Source organism: Prionailurus bengalensis, chromosome D2 (assembly GCF_016509475.1).
Source record: "Prionailurus bengalensis isolate Pbe53 chromosome D2, Fcat_Pben_1.1_paternal_pri, whole genome shotgun sequence".
NCBI classification, from domain to species: Eukaryota; Metazoa; Chordata; class Mammalia; order Carnivora; family Felidae; genus Prionailurus; species Prionailurus bengalensis.
Window position 1 is genome coordinate 56,963,293 of NC_057351.1, and position 19,925 is coordinate 56,983,217.

Sequence of the window (19,925 nt, forward strand, 5' to 3'; positions counted from 1 at the left end):
AGAGATGTTATCAGAGGTAAGTTTGATTCTTTGTTTTTTTTCCAAGACTACTTCAGGAGGTTCAGAAAGCCTGGTTGTCTCCCTTCCTGCCATCAGTGAGATTTTAAACCGGGAAGAGAAGAGCTAGGCATTTCAGAAAGGTCTCTCTGTGGAGTGCAGCCTGGGCAGAGGTAGGGAGATTGGAGGCAGGAAGGCCAGTTAGGAGCTTCCTAAACCAGTTGCTGCTTTCCAGCCTCACAGATTATCTCCTGCAAACAAGGGGGCCTTTGTGTTTGCATTTATAAGGCCTGCTGGAGCTGCAGGCATCCCTCTAAGGCTACAGACTTGTTTTTGTGACCTGGAGGGACTTGAGAGCCACCTGAGGGCTACGAAGCAACTAAATACAGCAAAATAAATGAGCCACTTTTATGGCGATGTTTGCTTTCTCTATGTCTGCCTGAAGTTTGCTAGGTGAATTAGATTTCCAATGTGTTGCCTGTCTCAGAAACATAAAATCCCCAGGGGTTAGGAGGTGGGATGGAAATGACTGGAGCACAGGGAGAACCCCCTGCCTGTGAGGTTTGGTGTGTGTGTTTTAAAGGAGAAAAACAGCAGCTGTTTTTTAATGGCAAACGCTTAAACAGTGAAAAAGCCCCAGATTGCAATATCTCATCTTCCCAAAAAGGTACAAGGAACGTAATGTTTGAGAGTGGTTTTAAATTTCTTCAGGGGCCAAAAATATTCTGTTGTCTCTATGCCCATCAGTTACTCTCAGACTCTCTTTGAAATGCAGGGGCAGGAGGTGGGGGGCGGGGGGAGGAGGAAAGGAGGGAGGGAGGGAGAGAGGGAGAGAATCTTGTCCCACCTCCTTTTGGAATGGGAACACATAAAAGAATTCAGTAATGTAATTTTTGAATGTAACTAGGCTTATTTTCTGATAGTCTTGAGTCATAAAACCAGACATTAATTTTAGAAAACATTTGGATTCCAAGATGCAATAAAATCATATTGGATGCTGTGAAACATTTTAAAGTGTGCTTTTAAAGGAAAATACACTTTGGATAACTATTAAGGAGTTCAGCTATTCAGAATAAATTATAAAAGGCAAATAAAAATGTACTTCGATTATATTTTGAATTTTGGCACCACACCTTAGAGTTCTGCTGTTGCAACAAGAACTGCGGCTAAACAGAGCAGACCCCACAGGGCCCATCGCCCCCCATAGCCCCCACTCCCCAAGTTCTGCAGCTCGATCTAGTACAAACTAATGTTGATGGCTCCTCAGTGTTCATTTCTGAGTGTTTCAAGGAGACTGATATTAAGAATGAACAGGTTATTGTGGAATGACCGTGTTGTGCATGGAGGGAGCAGAGAAATAGGAGAGGCCCGGCCCTGATGTGCATACCCAGGTGCTTTTTGGACAATGGTTGAGGAAGGGAAAGGAAGGACTCTGAAGTCTGATGAACCAAGGTTTTAGAACTCGACTACCACTTCCTGGGTGACCTGGGACATGTCACTTAACTCCTCTCTCTCCTTAGGTTTTTTTAAATCAATAAATATGTAAAATCAGCAAAAAAAATCCTGTTTCTAATACCCAGCAATAAGTGGGGACTAGAAATAATGGCTAGGAAAATTGGCTGTGTGCAAGGGACCAAGTAATTTGTTCAAGAAATGATAAATTGTATTACCAGGACATACAAGAAAGTAAATCAATAACAGAGGAATAAATAGCTATCAGTTGTAGCTGAGGGAATATTTTGTAATCTTGTTCTGTTATTCAGTAAAGGTAATATAAGGGATTTCTCTGATTTATAAACATTAAAAGTCTGTAGTGTGGTAACTAGCTTCCAAGACGGTGCCCAATGATTCTCTTGGTCTTCATGACCAGAGGAGGAAATATAGCCTCTTTCTACATTGTAACCAGAACTGGCCTTTATGGCCAACAGAATATGGCAGAAAAGAAATGATAAGTCACTTCTGACATTGTCATAAAATACAATGTGTCTACATGCAAATGAATGAAGTTGGATCCTTACCTCACACCATATGCAAAAATTTACTCAAAATGAATCAAAGACCAAATGGAAGAGCTAGAACTATAAAACTCTTAAAACATACAGAGACACTGTCAGATCTTGGATTAGGCAATGGTTTCTTAAATATGACACCAAAGCACAAAGAACAAAAGAAAAAATAGATAAATTGGATACTATCAAAATGAAAACTTTTTGTGCTTCAAGATCAAAGTCTGATCTGTTGAGATTAAGAAAATGAACACAAAACACACAGAATGGGAGAAGTTTTTATAAATTATATTTGAAAAGGATCTTGTAGGGGTGCCTGGGTGGCTCAATTGGTTAAGCGTCCAACTTCAGCTCAGGTCATAATCTCACAGTTCATGAGTTCGAGCACCATGTTGGGCTCTGTGCTGACAGCTCAGAGCCTGGAGCCTACTTTGGATTCTGTATCTCCACCTCTCTCTGCCCCGCCCCCCCCCCCCCCCCCATGCTCTGTCTGTCTCTCTCTCTCAAAATAAATAAACTTTAAAAAAAGGATCTTGTACCTAGACTATATAAAGAGTTGTTAACAATTCAATAATATAAAGTCAAACAACCCAACTAAAAAATGAACAAAGGATATGAATAGACATTTCTCCAAAGAAAATATACATGCAGTCAATAAACTCATGAAGAGATGCTCAACACTAGTCATGAGGAACATGCAAACAGAGAGTTACCATATGACCAAGGAATTCCACTCTTAGACATATATCCAAGAGAAATGTAAATATATGTTGACATAAAAACTTGTACATGAATGTTCATAGCAGCATTATTCATTATAGTGAAAAAGTGGAAACAACCCAAATGTCTACCAATTGATACATGGATACCTAAAATGTGGTATATCCATACAATGAAATGTTATTCAGCAATAAAAAGGAACAAAGTACTGATGCGCTGCCACAAGGATGACCTCTGAAATGTTATGCTAAGTGAAAGAAGCCAATCACAAAAGAACACATACTGCATGATTGCACTTACATGAAATGTCCAGAATAGGCAAATCCACATGATGGAAAGTAGATTACTGGTTGTCTAGAGCTGTGGGGCTTAGGGAGAAATGGGCTTTCTTTCGGAGGTGATGAAAATGTCCTAAAATTGCTTGTGGTGATAGCTGCAAACTCAGTGAATATACAAAAAATATTCACATACCATTCACTCAAGTACTTACCAGCCAGCTTTAAAAATAAAATATTACGAAGAATATTACTCTTGTATGCATTCCCCAATGGAATTCCCCTCTCTCCTCTTGACAGTAATTCTGAATTTTATGTTAATCATTCCCTTACTTTTCTTTCCATCCATTTTTTTCTGAGATTTCTGGCTGTTTGTTTGTTTGTCTGTTTATAGTGACCAGCATGTTTGCAATGGGGAAGATTCCAGACTAGACTAACCAATTTCTCAGGTTTCTGGGTGAGAAATCTAGACAAGAAAAGTATAATCCCTGTCTCTGCCCTCCCATGACCACCCTAAGTATCAGAAATTCTCGGTGCCATGGCTGTATCTTAAAACACATGCCATTAGTCACGGACCATCAAAGATCAAAGGGACTTTAAATATCATCTAGGTCAGAGATGGTAAATAGATGCCATTCCTGTGCTCGTGCAGACTTCAATCACCAATCATGGCATTCTTTCACACTGTCCTGTCTTGATGGGAAGCCAAAAAGTTTATTTGTTGTTAAATTATAGCCATTCCTTACAGTCTAAATTAAGCCTTTCTCCTTCAGAAATCAGTACAGAACAATTCAACTCCCACTTATTCCTGCACTCACTGTTCTAAATATACTTTTCTGGATCTGGTTGGCATGGCTTCCAAGGGACCTTGCAAAGCCATTTGAAGGCAGGGGCCTTAGCCTGCTCTTACATTCCTCAGAGTGCCTAGCCCAACCATGAGATATGGTTGGTGCTTCATTAGTACCCACCCATTCACTAATCTGCTAAGATCATATTCAGCCAAGCCTTCAGGGGGCCTCTGATAATTCAAAAACCAAAAGTCAACTGCTCCAAGATGATGAAATTGGGGAAGCCTCCAAATCATTCGCAGTAAACATGGTTCTTGTTCTAAAAACCATTTAATATGATCCTCTTGGCTCTTTACTTCCCAGGTATTTTGAATTTTCCCAGACTGTGACCTTATGGCCCAACTGTCTGCTTCTGGCCTCCTTGCCCCATCAGCACTAGCAGAACCACTGTGACTGGGATGTGTGCCCTGAACCTACCTCTGGCCAGGGCTGCCCTGTCTGCCCTGTTGGCCCTGGGCAATGGCCTTGCTTGGCCCAGTCTAACTCTCCTGGGTTAGACCCTTACTGAGTTTGCCTGGCCAAATGGACATCAGGGCACTTTCCTCTCCATGGTCTATGGATTTGTCTGGATAGTGAATTTAGCTTAATTTTCAGAAAGTTTCTTTTCCAAAACTTTAATTTTTGCCATTTTTTTTAGGCATCTGAGAAGCAAATCTACAAGATGCAAGACAGCTGAACAAAAATCCAAATATTAAGTCAATCATCTTGTCCAAAGAATTCCAACATGAGCTAAAGCTGTGGGACCAATAAGAGACTAACCCTAAAATACTGCACATTTGGAGGATCAATGGCAGTTTGAAGTAAATCATCTAAAGACTTCTGTCTGTGCAAGCTAAAGCTGATAGCAAGTGGTGGGGCCACCTCAATCCCCTCCCTGTGGTCTCTCCCCCTCCACTGGGCCAGCATAGCGTCGGTCACAGAGTTGTGGTGGGGGGCTTCCAGGAGCAGCAAGAAGGCAAGCCCCCTATGCAAGCACCCTTCAAGTTTCTGTGTTCCATCTGCTACTGTCGCACTGGCTAAAGACAGTCACGTGGCCAAGCCCAGACTGAGAAGGGGAGGGCACTTCCATGGGGACTGAAGTCAGGGAACAAAGTAGCTATTTCTACCATCAACCAACCACAGGAAGGGGATTAACATTTATTAAGCACCTACTGTATGTCATGGACTGTGCCAGATGCTTCACCTGTTGTCTTATTTAATCATCGTCGCTCTCTGAAGCACTGGCTCCCTCATTTAGGGAGGAGCAAGCTCACTCGGAGACACTGAATCACTTGCCCATGCAGTTAGCAAATGTGGGAGCAGAGATGTAAACATGTGTAGCCGGGGAGCTAGGTGGAACCTACCCCTCAGAGAGAAACATAAGTTAATCACAGTAAGAACATGCTTGAGACAACACTGAGGTCCACCCAAATCAAATATCTCAATGGAGCTACCAAGTAGATCCTGCTCCTTACCTAAGAGGGCACAGTCAGTCTCTGGGCAGACATTAGTCACTAGCAATGACATCCACTGGTGCCCATGGTTCTCTATCCCTCACAATGGTAGATGAAGAGAAGAAGGAGGGATAAGGGAAGCAATGTGTTCTTTGGGACCAGTGTTCAGAGCTGATGGCCTCAGCAATGGGGGCATCAGAATACCTCTTCTTTCTTGCCCTCTTCAACGTCAGGCTTTGCTCTCTGAGGACTCACTGGTCAGTCACCAAAACCTCCGCATTTTCACACACAGAATTTTAACAATTTTGAAAGTGCTAGGGTAAAAACGCGACTCGAGATGGGCCACACTCATGGCCAAATTCAGATAGTTCTCATCTGATCTAAAATCTCAGAGAGCCTATCGATGTAGGCCAATCTGTAGTGCTCACCTAGGCACACGCATCTAAGCAGTAACAGATCAGAGGACAAAAGACCAGCAGGTCAGGACAAACCAGTGGAACTTCTGTCATTCCCACCTAAGAAGCTCCAGCCTTGAAGGCTGTCAGAAGCTGTGTGGGGCCAAGTCAATAGTTCATTACCATCTAAGACCAAAAAAAATTTTTAAATGCCGCTTTCAAGTTCAGTGGAAAGGAACTCAGATGGAAGAAGGCAGAGAAGAGCACAGAGCATGATGGTGGCCAGTGACCCAAACAGGCAGGGTCAAGTCCAGTATGTCCTGGGGCTTTGCCTGCACATTTCAAAAGTCTGAGTCAGGTCCTCCCTGATCTTTCAGCAGCCTGCTGACTCCCTGAAGGCTAATTACCACCCAGGGACCAATGCATCCCTCTAGGTAACACAGGAGGCCTGCACACAGCCCCAGTGACCCCTCTTTCTACACACAGTGTGAGGCAGGAGACAAATGCACAACAGGAAAGGGTTGTTCGGTCCCAAACACAGCACCCGACTCGGAGCCAGCCCGACCTAGCTGGAGTTTCCGACTTCACCTGAACCCACCCTCAGTATGTTCACAAACTCAGTGCCCTCTATTATCCCCAGGAGAAAAGGGGTGGTTGTCTGGTTGGTGCCCAGGGTGCCAGCTTGTTTACTCTTCTTCATAGAGAATTATTTCTGGACCTGCCTTCTTTTTCTTGCGAAGTGTCTAGGACAAAGATCCTCTTACAGATCAAGGCAGGACTGTGGATCCTGCTCTAGTTCCGTCTTCTTCCCTCAGGATAAACAGTTTTACCCTCAGCTTTTATGAATTCCTTCCTTATTCTTCCTTATTTTATGAATTCCTTCCTTATTCTTTTATGAATTCTTCCTTATCTTAGGAGCTATTTTTAATGGACCCGATGTCTCACGATCTATTGACAAAAACACCATTGATAGTGCCCTGTGCTCCTGTAACTCCCTTTTAACTTGCTGGTAAGTCAAAGTCTTGGCAGAGACTAGATTTGAACTCAGTTCTTGACTTTGATTCTAAGGCCCTTTCCTTTATATGATTCTACTTCCCCCAAGAGGGAGATAGAGGAGAAAGAGGGCATGGGGAGTAGAAGGAAGATGGAGGCCATCAATTCTTCTCTGGTTGCAAGACACAGAGACTTAGGTGGGAAAGGTTTTTCTTGGAGGGCCACCGGATGGCTCAGAATCCTGTAGGATGTAGGAGAGCAGGGCTTCAAAAAGGACAAGAACCAGAGTGATCTAAGGTCTGGGCAGGAGAAACTAATAGCTTCCTTGGGGCCCTGCCCCTGGAATAAATTTGCTCTAATGATTTCCCTTTTGCTCTGCAATTGTCAAAATCCCAGGAGAGAGCCTGATTGGTTGTCCTGGGACCTCATGTGTACCTGTAAGCCAGGAAGACAAGAGACCTGAGATGACACACATGAGGGAGAGACATCTAACTCCAAATGCAATTAGCAAATGAAAAAGAAAGATGCTGGGGCGCCTGGGTGGCGCAGTCGGTTAAGCGTCCGACTTCAGCCAGGTCACGATCTCGCGCTCCGTGAGTTCGAGCCCCGCGTCGGGCTCTGGGCCGATGGCTCAGAGCCTGGAGCCTGTTTCCGATTCTGTGTCTCCCTCTCTCTCTGCCCCTCCCCCGTTCATGCTCTGTCTCTCTCTGTCCCAAAAATAAATAAACGTTGGAAAAAAAAAAAAAAAAGAAAAAGAAAGATGCTGAGTGCCCAAACAGCGGATGACCACTACACTAGAATGTTCCAGGTATGGGGAGCTAAGATCCTAGCCACCCCAAACCGAGTTGGGGCTGGGGCAGGCTCTGCAGGTTGACTCTAAGTCATGCCATTGGGATGGCTACCATCTCCTTCTCTCTAGCAGAGATGGGCTGGGCCCCACATACTCCACACCTGGCTGCTGGGAGGGAGCATATCTCCTTCTCTCCAAAAAAAACCTTACAAGATTCAACCACAAGGTTGAAGACCAATCAACAGCTTCTCATTGGTTGTGTAGATACACTGTCTCATAAAGACCACTCATACTGCAGGGGTCTTTAGTCAAGCGACTCGGGCTGGAAGTCTTAGCACCATTCACCAGCTGTCAGGTGCCGAGAAAATACCCACCTATTCTCTGAGCCTCAATTTGTTCTGCTCTAAAATGGGGGAATAATATTGTGTACCCTGCGTTGTTCTCTCAAATGAGCCAAAAACTGTCAGAAGTTTGTAAGCCGTGAGCTATATCCAGATACAAGGAGGCATTGTTACAATTTTCATTGTTGTCAAGTGAGGCCAGGCTGCTTGGGATAAGCCCCCGGAAAAGCGGCTGCAAGCCATAGGACCTGAGTGGAGGTTTGAGGGTGGGGGATGGGAGTCTGGAGGATGCAATCTTTTGGACTTTCTGATCGCTCTCAACCTCAAGCATTGGGAATAGCTGAGGCTCTGCTAGCCTCTGTCACACACCCCAAGGCCAAATGGCCTGAGGGCGGGGTTCTAGATTCCACCAGCAATTTTGCAGCTGATTAAGCTCCGTCTCCTTCACTGAGAATCCAACTGCTAAACCCTTTCTGGCAATTAGGATCCTGAGGCTGAGCATTAACAAAGGTGGGGTCCCTCCGGGCAGCCGTCTTTGCCTTCGCAGGTTGGGATGGCACAAGGATGGGACCCGATGGAGCGCTCCCTGCCTGCCTGCGTCTTGTTGGCTGTCCTTCCTGCAGTTGCTCTCCGAGATGGGCACTTCAATCGTGGCTGCTAATAAGCTCCACCTCCCCTGCCCGGGAGGATGCGAATTCCTGTCTTCACTCACATGCCCACTTCAAGCCATCTGCGCGCACTACAGGGGTTTGCCATCTGATGTCTTGATGTTCGAAACCATCCAAATCCTCCGGAACCTCACTGTTTATGCTATTTATGCTCCCGGACCATGAAACAAAAAGAAATCCCTCTCATCTCTTTATTCTAAGTGTTAATACAGGTTCCAGGGATCTAGTCTGTCCCAGTATGGGCCTGGTCTTACATCAGGCCTCCTACTAATTTCTCACTGTCTTCCTCATCCTTGTCCCTTAGTGATTATTCCAGACCTTCTCTTCCTAAAACCCTATTCCCTCTCATCTCTTTATTGCTTATTCACTTCCAGGAGGCTTGAGATTATGGACTCTTTTATTTTGTGCTGTATTGCCGGCACCTAGTACGGCGCGTGCCCCATTGCAAGAGTCAATAACTGCTTGTGAAATGAAAGAATGCCTACACACATGTGCCCTCCAAAGCTGCACCATGTAGCACCCCCAGCTAGAACTAAGCTTTATCAAAAGCAGCATTCAGGGGGGGCACCTGGGTGGTTCAGTCAGTTGAGTGTCTGACTGTTGATTTTGGCTCGGGGCATGATCTCACAGCCATGAGATCGAGCCCCGTGTCAGGCTCCATGCTGGGCACCTGCTTAAGATTCTGTCTCTCCCTCTCACCCTGCCTCTCCCCTGCTTGTGCGCACCTGCATGCAAGCTCTCTCTCTCTTTCTCTCCTCTCTCCAATAAATAAATGAATCGATCAAGCAAGCAAGCAAGCAAGCAATAAGAAGAGCAAAAGCAGCATTCTGGAAAGGGGTTTGTTAACCTGGTCCCCTCACTTTGGGAATTGGAATCTTGTTTGCCAGAGTCACTTAGGCCAACTTCCAGTACAGATTTATAATTATAATGATATCCACTAAGGTTTTTATTGTAGAATTTCTAAAGACAACAAAAGAATTGTTTGTGACTGTCTGAACCTACACTATGGAATGAGTATTATAGGCAGCTTACTGTTAAGTAAACTTCAGTATAATTATATACTGTGAACTAAGGATACACAGCGGGCTTCTGATATTAATTTCCAGTCACTCCTCACCAAGGATTGGTGAAAATCCTCAGCCAAGCGCGGTTAAGGAAGTGTTTCCTTTTTCACCTGGTTTGGATTTATCATCTAGGCGCTGCTGATCCTCTTACTCGAGCTTCTAGGCTGTTCCAGCCCCACACTGGTCAGTCCTGGGAGACTCCCTTCCTTGTACCAAGATTCCTTGCGTCAAGATCTGTACCTTCCGTTTGCAATTCTACACATTTCAGATTTTAAATTAAAAAGGTGCAAGTGGAGAGATTTGGGTCGGGTTCACAGAATATCAGCGCTAGAAGAGGCACTAAACATTATTGGGTCCTGGCACGACATAGTTTTGTATCTCAGGCACCATGCCAATCAGTGCCATGGCCAGGCTTTGCTGGAAAGAATGTGGTGACCATTTGGTGATTTGGCCACAGGAGAGGAATGAGGAGTGATGTGACATGCCCTATATTTGCCTCCTTGCAGAAAGACAGGGATGCCACGTGAGTGAAGGAAGGGAAGGATTCAAGCTGAAAATATCACTGGTAGATTAGGAAAGTGGAGACCTGGTAGCAAAAATAATGTTTGTGACTCAATATCAACTGATATCAAAAATCGCTTTCAGTCCCACAAGGTTAGTAGCAAAGTGAAAAATAGCAGGAGTGTCTGGTCACAACCTGGAGGGCACAGGGCAAAACAGACCTAAATCCAAAAATTGGCCAAACCTCAACCCAGTTCGGCTGATCTCCAACTCACGAGTGTTGGCAGGAGCACAGGAGGCAGGCGGTGGACAACAAGACCCCTCCTCCCTTGGGCCAGCGTTATGGGCCAGACATTTAGGAGAATCTTGGCTCTCAACCGATTTCTGCAAACTATCTCATCTTTAGCAGAAGGGGAGTTGCCATTCCATGATGGCAAATCAGACTGGATGAAGGTTCACACATACACAAGGAAACCCCAGGTAAATGAAGGTTTGTATATCTGATGCGACTATTATTCACCTATTAGATATTATGATTATTGTGGATGGAAGGGTTTAGAACAACATGGGAAAATGCTTGTTATGACTTTAAGTGAAACCACAGTTTTGTAAACACAGGATGATCCCAACTAGGGAAAAAAGTGCTTCGCTGGAAAAAAAGCTCTCTTTATACCTTGCTGGAGGAAGAAAAGATTCGTGTTATATATCATATGCAGCTATGTTATTATAACTCTTGGAGTCTTCCTCTATCAGGCACCAGAATATTCATAGTATTTGTGCTCAAGAGCTGTAATCACGGATGAATTTTTCTTTGGCTAGTTTTCTTACATCATTCCTTGTTGTTTAATGTAGCAATATTAGAAAAGAAATAAAAGTCAAATAAAATAAAAACATTCATAATTCTATCCTGGATAGATAACATTTTGGTGTTTTCTTTCCAGATACTTTCATATGCAGATAGATAGACATTTAAGTACATTTCTTTTATAAAATTAGGATCATACTCTGCATCTGGTGACTATAGCTATCAGCCTCACTGGCTGGTGCCACCCCCACCCTGGGGAAGCTTACTCTCTTCTCTGGGTGGAAGTTTATGGGCACAGTAATTTGTAAACCAGCCAAGTCTGCGTGTTGCATCTAAAAAAGATGTTAGGCAAAAAAGCGAGATAATGTGCAAACTTCTCAGTTTCCGCCCTCCCCCCGTAATCTGATGAGCTCTTTGCTTTTGTCCTAGGAAAAACAGCGAAGGGCAGGATGGCTCATCAAATTTCTTGCCCTTGTCAAATGGCGTGTGAACAGGAAAATGTCAAGTGGTCACGCTGGAAGCACGTGGCCAGAACAGTGCCTTCATGGAGAAGGGAGGGGGTGCCCACCAGGGTTTCCTCACCCTCCTGGTGCCCAGATACAGGCACTGACATTATGCCACCCTCTCTGTGATTGAGATGTGTGCCCACTCAGTGGGTAGGGAGGCCCCAAGCTCTCTGATGCTGCTGTGGCAGGCAGGAAGGACACAATAAAGAGGCTGATGAGGACGGCCTCTTCTCTTTTGTTCCCAACCAGCTGCCAGGAGAGGTGCGAGAGCTGGGAGCCACTTCGGGGTCCTGTAATGGTTTCCTGGGCTGCTGTCACAAAATTTCACAAATTAGACAGCTTAAAACAACAGAGATTTATTCTCTCATGGAATGGAGGCTCAAAGTCTGAAATCAAGGTGCCAGCAGGGCCATGAGTGCTCAGAGGCCGCTAGGGGAGGATCCTTCCAGGCCTCTTCTGGGGTCTGGTAGCCCCAGGTGCTCCTCGGTTTGTGGCTGCCTGACTCAGAGCTCCACCTCCCTCTTGCGTCCGCATCTTCTCATAGCACGGTCCCGTGTAGGTGTGCGTGTGAGCGTGTGCATGTGTGTGTGAATTTCCCTCTTCTTATAAGGACGCCAGTCATATTGGATTAGGGCCCAACCTAGTGACCTCATCTTCACCTGATGTGTCTGCAAAGACCCTCTATCCCAGGGAGGTTGCATTTACTGATACTGGGAGTGAGAGCTTCAACACATCCTTGTGGAGGCCAACTGAATTTATCTTTTCACTATTTCAGATACATCTGGAGAGATGACCATATATGACAGACTAAGTATCTAAAAATCCTACAATTCTGCCTTCCTTACACAGCTCAATAACATGCAGAAAATCTTTTTTGTGTGCCTTCATGACAATTACAGCTTCGGAAAAGTCATTTAACTTGTCTGGGCCTTGGCTTTCTCATTTATTAAGCAAACTAAAGCAGTGACTTTCTTTTTCTTCTTTTTTTTTTTATGTTTATTCATTTTTTTGAGAGAGAGCACAAGCAGGGGAGGGGCAGAGAGAGAGAGGGAGACAGAGAGAGGGAGGCAGAGAGAGAGAGAGAGGGGAGGGGCAGAGAGAGAGAGGGAATCCGAAGCAGGCTCCAGGCTCTGAGCTGTCAGCACAGAGCCCTATGTGGAACCCAAACTCACGAACCGTGAGATCATGACCTGAGCCGAAGTCAGACGCTTAACCGCCCGAGCCACCCAGGCGCCTGAAGCAGCGACTTCCAAGGTGTTGGCCAAAATATCCTGGTAGAAATTACGTGTCATTCTGATAACTTTGAACTGATCCAAGAATGCAAATCTGTTCTGTGGTTCCTACAGGTGACTCACAGACATGTTTTGTGGACTTTCCTCCTCACATAGAACTAAAGGCTATTTGCCAGTAACCCACAAAAATTTGGTATTCGTAAACTAAAATTAGTGTTTGTACAGTTTACTAAGGACTCAAATTTGTTTTTCCTCCTCTACTTTGCATAGGAATTTCTCCAATTTTTGGAAGGATTCTTTTCAGTTGGTTTTTCAGCAGTTGTTATGAACTGTTGTGGCTTTCAGTTGTTATTATTCATACTTTTTATTTATAAATTACTATTGATTTTGTGCCTTCATTATCCATTTTAGTCAGATGACAGGTTTTTGTTTGTCCTGAGTGGATATTTTTGGCCTATAAAATTGCCCACTATCTAGACATTGTATATAAATGAATTGCAACTCAGCAAGCCATGGCTCATATATCCGTATTGCTAACGGAGATATGTACATAATCCCTTACAGTTGGCTGGTATGGTAGAGTGACCAGTCATCCCAATTTGCTCAGGACAGAGGGTTTTTCTGGGATGCAGAGCTTTCAGTGCTAAAACCCGGAAAATCTAGGCAGGCTGGCACGATTGTTCCCCTATTATTTAGGGACACTTCATTGGTGTCTAGCTTGTCTGTGGATTTATGCTATTCTAACAATTTTTATCTTACACTCCAGGTTAGTAGAGTAAAATTAGTAGGGTTATTTTTGAGGCCAGAGGGCATTCATTTATAATCAAGTAGGAAATGTCAGGTTCTTCTCACATAAATAGGAAATGAGTCACGAATGTTGCATGTTCAACAAGTTCAGTACCACTGATTCATCTGGTTCCTCTGCAATTCTCATCTCCTTCCCTTGAACCCCATCCCCATAATTTACCAAATTCAGAAGAGACATGGAATAGGTGGGGTGTTGGTGATCTTTGGCTCCGTCCAAGTGGGTATAGTCAAAAAAGTTTACGAAGCTGTGTAAAGGACTCATGATAATGCCCCTCCCTGCCGCAGCCAACACTGGGAGTCCACTTTGACTTGGTTCAAGGTCCTAAACAAATGCAGAGAAAGAATCACAGTTTCATGAAACATTCCTAGAGGTCCTTACTGAGAATTACCTAAAGCATTGTTCATTCTCCCCTACCTTAGGAAGATTTCATCATTGATACAGTCTTCTTTGGATGGTGTCCAATATGGACTTTCTTATTTGGCTCTACTGTATCATGGGGAAAAAGAGGAAGGAGAGCTGCCATTTATTTACTGTTCCTCTTCAGCATGTCAGAACTAGGATTAGAGGCCTTTTGCTTTTGACTTAATGTAATTTAGACCTCACAACAGCTCCATGAAGTATGCCTGACCCTACCTTGTATATCAGGAGGCTGGGTTGAAATTCCAGCCCACCTGCCTTCGTCTGAATGAGCTCAAACCCTGGTGTCCACACCACAGCCCACAGACTCTGCGGTCCCCCAAACCCTGGCACTCCACTCACCTGAACAGAGGTCACTGTCAAATTATGAGAGGGCCAAAGCTTTAAAAAGCCCAAGCAAGCAATCGGGAGGTTGACAACTTAAAAATAAAACCAACAAGTTCTCAGCCTAGAACGGAAGCTCCTCATGGGTCCATCCGTAGACCTCATTGCCCCCAATTTACCCCAAATCCTGGGTGATCCCTCCCCCACTGCTCAGGTTGCATTTAGGTCTCTGATGACTCATGGGGCACCGGGGCCACCATGAGCGGTGGCTGAACCATCAATGGAGGCAGGTCACATCTCATCTTTTTTTAACTTGGAATGCTGTTCTAACACAAACATTTTTCTGCCTTACATTCCTAGAGGAGTTGTCCTTAAAAGTGGGTAGCGACCATGTTGTGACCTAATTCCTACTCAGCCATAAGGTTTCTGCCCCCTGGCAGAGGACAGACGCTCAGCATTCCAGACGGGGTTAGTGGTGGGGCTGCTATTTATTTAACTGCTAATCCCACTTATGTGAAATTAATTTACTCTACTATTATAACTCACCCTGCTTCCTGCCCTGGCGGGCTCCTATAATTTACACCTGACTGCGCCATTATGCTCCTGCTTCCTGGACGAAGAGTTGGGTCTTGGGGTGACTCACATTAGGGGGTCGTTTATACAGAAGGGAGGTTTTCTCATTATAGACTGAGAAGAGTTACTATAAAAGCAGTGGTGTTGGGTTTTTTTTCCCCCTCTTAATAACTAGTTCCCCTTTAGGCCATCCCTTCAAGGAAGTTTGTTTACTATTATTAACCTTCTTCCCAACTCCGAATATGGGCTGCTCCAGTTCATGCAGGGTGCAGATGAGTCTCTTCCCCTGCTCCAGGGGAAAGTCAGCCGTTGGGATTTCACCTGCCCCGAACCTTGACGAAATGCAGGTCAGCTGGGGGTCATTACTTACAAGATGTTACAAACACCTCTAACAAAAAATCAGGGGCTGCCAACTGAAGCTCCCCAAATCCGGGTCACATAGGATCTCACAAATTTCTTGTGGCAGGGGGTGAACAAGGAGGCTTTGGCACTGAGGCTGCTGGTGACAGGGCTTTCTACAGAGACCAGAAGTATCCCTGCTGGCTTCCTGCTGACCCCCCCTATGCCAAGCTCCTGGCTGGGGCACACAGCCTGGTGTGATGGTCTGAAAAACTGGTTCTAGCCTCCTGGCATCAATGTTCCATTCCTGGTTCACTTCCATCTCTGAACAGGTCACGTGAGTGCTTCAGGAGAGAGCCAAGAGAAGGGGTGAGGGAAGCCCAAAACTTGCCTTGGATGGTCTCTGCCAACACTGTGAATGTGGCCACTTAAACAAGTTAAGGGACTGGCCATTCTCCAACTTGTGTAAAATCCCCAACATCTTCTCAAACTCCATGTTGTCTGTAGAACGAAGCCTGCCCTCAGCCAGACGTGAAGGTTCCCAATATCTTGAGCCTTCAGCCCCGCCTACTTTCCATCATTGCTCTTCACAGATCCTCTTCCCAGCCAACTGTGTCCTTGGCTTGTGTCCTCAGTTATGAACGCAGACAGCAAGTGTTCCCCAGCTTGTTTACGTGGCTTCTCCAGTGGAAACACAGCCACTGTATCTGCCCATTCTCACACCCCTGCCTTTGCCACACAGCACCCTGGAGGAAGCAGAATGCCCTCCTCATCCTTTTGGCTTAACAAGCCTCCTCGCCCACCAAGTGTAGGGCAATCTCCCTTCAGCTCAAGCCCCTCTGCTGGAGGAAACACTCCCTGAGCCAACCTGCTCACAGGCAGCTGTCTCTCTGTCACATTTCATTGGTGTGCTCTGTGCAGAATCACATCACTCTGGAGATGTTCATGATCCTTTATATGCGTGTTCTTTGTCTCCCCCAACTAGAGTGTAAATGCTTTGAGACTAGGGATCATTGCTTCACAGTCATGTACAGTCCTACACATAAATCAGTCAACAATTAGTGGGACTTGATTACAATATAACCAGTTGTCTACTAGTTGGATCCAGAGTGTAGCTTCTTGCTTAGAACATGACTTTTGATGTGAGAAAGACCTCAGTTCAAATCTTGACTGTGTCAACTCCCAGCTTTGTGACCTGAGGTAAGCATGTTAATGTCATTGGCTTGTGTCCTCAGTTATGAACGCAGACAGCTAGTGTAACTGACTCCTGGGTTTGTTGTGGCTTTAAGTGAAGTAATGCATGTGAGATGCATGGTTGGTGCAGTGCCTGACACATTCAGGACTCAATAAATAGCACCAGTTAGTATTTTCTGTTTTTGGGGGGACCTGTGCCCAGATGCTTCTGCTACAGCAAGATTCAACAAATTGCAAATTAATGGAGATGTTGGTTTTAGCAGAGGCATCCTAGAGAGAATGTTGAAGTGAGTTTAGAAATAAAACAAGGAGAGAAATCAGAGGCTAACTCAATTCTATTTCTACCAAGTTTTCAACAGCTCACAGATGGACTCATTTTTAGCTGATATTCCAGATAGAACAGAGCTCTTCCCAGAGGAAGGTGAAGATTGACTGTGCCTGACTCTGAAAACCTGTACTTGTCACCTGACCTTGAACGTAACAAACAGCCCCTGAGGAAGGTAGTTCCAATTACAGTCATGGAGTCGGAGGAACTCTTTCAAGGCAGATTGATTTATTGGACCAGAAATACAGCTCAACAGCCCACACACCGATTCTGTCTTTGGCAATCTGCCCTGCCTGCTTCCTTCTCTCTTGCCCTGACATATTGATCTGTGTGTGTGAGTTGGTGTAGTTTATTGTAGAGGGGTGTGTGTGTGTGTGTGTGTGTGTGTGCTGTCTCAGAATGGAAGCTCTTAACTTGGGGGCCTTCTTTCTGAGGGATCTCCAAACCTGAAGCCGAAGGAAATCTCATTGCAATTCTCCATGTGGTAGCTTTAATTTCAGTCCTTTGCTTCAGGTAGGCCCAGAATGCTCCAGAATGCCTCTCATCCTGTCTGAACACTCTGCTTCTGAGTGAGGCAACATGTCATTTTGTAAGGAAGAAGGAAAACTAGTCATTGTTGTGTGCCTGTGCCATGCAAAATATCACAATCTGCATTCATCAAAAGAAACTGAGACTCAGAAGAGTAAAGAAACTTTCCCAAGTTCAAATGTCAGTAGAGTCAGGATCCAAACCCAGGTGTGTCTGACTGTTGACCTCAGTGATGGCTGAGTCCAGGCTTAGCCCCATTGAGAGACTTCCATATCACAGGATCATTTTAAATGGAAATATTTTGAAATCGAGGTCCACAACTTAAGTCTGTATCATCACTTACATTTTGTACCCAGATCTGGCTGTTTGACCTCTCTTATATTATATGCTACTGTGTAACGAACTACCACAAACTTAAAACAACACCCATTTATTATCTCACAATTTTTATAGGTCAGAACTCCAGGCAGGTTTAGTTGGATCCTCTGCTTATGGTCTCACAGGGCTGCCATCCAGGCATTGGCCAGGGCTGCACTGTCATCTGGAGACTCAACTGGGGAAGGATCCATTTCCCTGCTCACATGGCTGTTGGCAGCATTAAGTTCCTTCAGACTATAGGACTGAGAGCTTAAGGATTTTGTTGTTGTTGTTGTTAGCTGTTGGCTGGAGGCTGCTCTCAGATCCTAGAGACCACCTCAGTTACTTGCCACGTAGGGATTCCCAATGTGGTCCATGCTTCCCCACAGCCACTAAGGGAGGGAGAGCTTCCTGCAAGATGGGCATCATTATCTTTTGTGACACAATCACATACATTCCACCACCTTTGTCATATTCTGTTGGTTAGGAGCAAGTCACAGGTCCTGCCCACACTTGGAGGGGTCGCACAAGGGCATGAACACCAGGAAGTAGGGATCGTGGGTAGAGGCAACTTGAGGGTCTGTCCACCACATCCTTCTTGTTCTTTCCCCTCTTTTTTTCCTTTCTTACCTTCTCATCCTAGTCTAGACTCAAAGCTAGGGCTTTGCCAGTTAGTAAGAGCTTTACAGTAATGATGCCAATGAGTAATATCATTTTGTTTCAGGAAAAAAAAGCTAGTTTCCTTTTTAACTTTCTATTCAAGTATAACATACATACAGAAAACTGTAACATCCTAAGTGTAGAGCTCCATGAATTTTTTGTAGACAACATATGCATGTAACCATCACTCAAACCAAACAGCAGACTATACCAGCACCCCAGAGCCCTCCTCAGTCTCCCTTCCAGTCCCTAACACTCCCAAAGGTGGATCTCTAACAGCACAGATTACTTTTTTTCCTTGTTTTTATACATTTAATAAACGGTATCCCACAGCCTGTACCATTTTGTGTCTGGTTTTCTTGACTCAACACAGTATTGTGGCATGTGGTTCTAGGTTGTTCATTTCTCATTGTTGAATAGGCTCCCATTGTGTGGATATAGCACAGTTTACTTATTCAATCTACTGTTGATGGGCATGTAGGTAGTTTCCAGTTTGGAGGTGTTACAAATAGTGCCACTGTGAGTGGCTTAGTGTGGGTCTTTAATGAACACACATACGTAGCACTTCTGTTGGCTATATACCAGGGACTGGATTGCTGGATTGGAGGGCACACATATTTTGGTGAGCTATGTTTATATATATAATCCTCCCCTCCCCTCTATGAAGAAGGCATCTCTAGCCCCTTTATGCACAGCAGCATGTGACCAGACCTACACTTCCTGCAGAGGTGCTGGAAGATCAAAGAGGAGGAAAGGCCAACTGGCACTGTGGAGAAAGTGGAGGTCTGGTTCCGGCGCTTTTTCACTATTGACAACGCTCTTTATTACTTTTTCTTAAGAGACCCATTGTTTTGGAAGATTTCTGCCTACCAAGCTACTAAGCAAATGTTGTTGGCTCAGTATCATTTAATTCATCTTCCAGTTCTCTTATTAGTCAAGGACATATCTAACCAGCTACTGAGCTGCTGATCTGACAACCTGCCTAACAGAGCTGATGTAATTTCAGATAAGGCCAAAGATAGTCCAGGTTTGGGTTCACCTCTGTAGTCTCCTTACAAGAACGCAGGGTTTCTATTGGACTATTGAAACACTGACAACATGCTGCCCTTCCCCTTTGTGATGTTAATGGAACTTTAGGGGAGGGAGATCCCCACCCTCCCACTAAGAAAATCTCAGACCCTGACCATGTCTGAAATCCTGATTTATGATCAATAAATATACATCAATGTACAAGTAATTCACAAGTCATTGAGATCCGGCCTGGTTCATCATTTTAAACAAAATGTCAAAGCCCCATCCATTTATTCTGGGCTTGTTCTTAAGCTGAGATAGGTTGTATGAAGCTAATAAGAAACATTTTCCAAACTGCCACCAAGTGGCCAGAAAGACTTCAGGTTATTGCTAACATTTGGGTGTACTTGGTTCTTTCTCATCTGTCTCTCTGTTTTCTGTTCTTCTCCATCTTTCTTTTTTTCTTTTTAATTATTTTTAAAATTTTTTAAATGTTTATTTTTGAGAGAGAGAGAGAGTCAGAGTGTGAGTGGGGGAGGGGCAGGGAGAGAGGGAGACACAGAATCTGAAGCAGGTTCCAGGCTCTGAGCTGTCAGCACAGAGCCCGACGTGGGGCCCCAACCCATGAACTGGGAGATCATGACCTGCGCTGAAGTCAGACGCTTAACCAACTGAGCCACTCAGGTGCCCCCCCACCCCCATCTCTGTCTTTCTATCTGCCAGTCTCTCTGTATCTCTGTCGGTATATGTATGATATATATGTTATACATACATCTCTTATACATATATGTAGATGTATACATACACATACATAT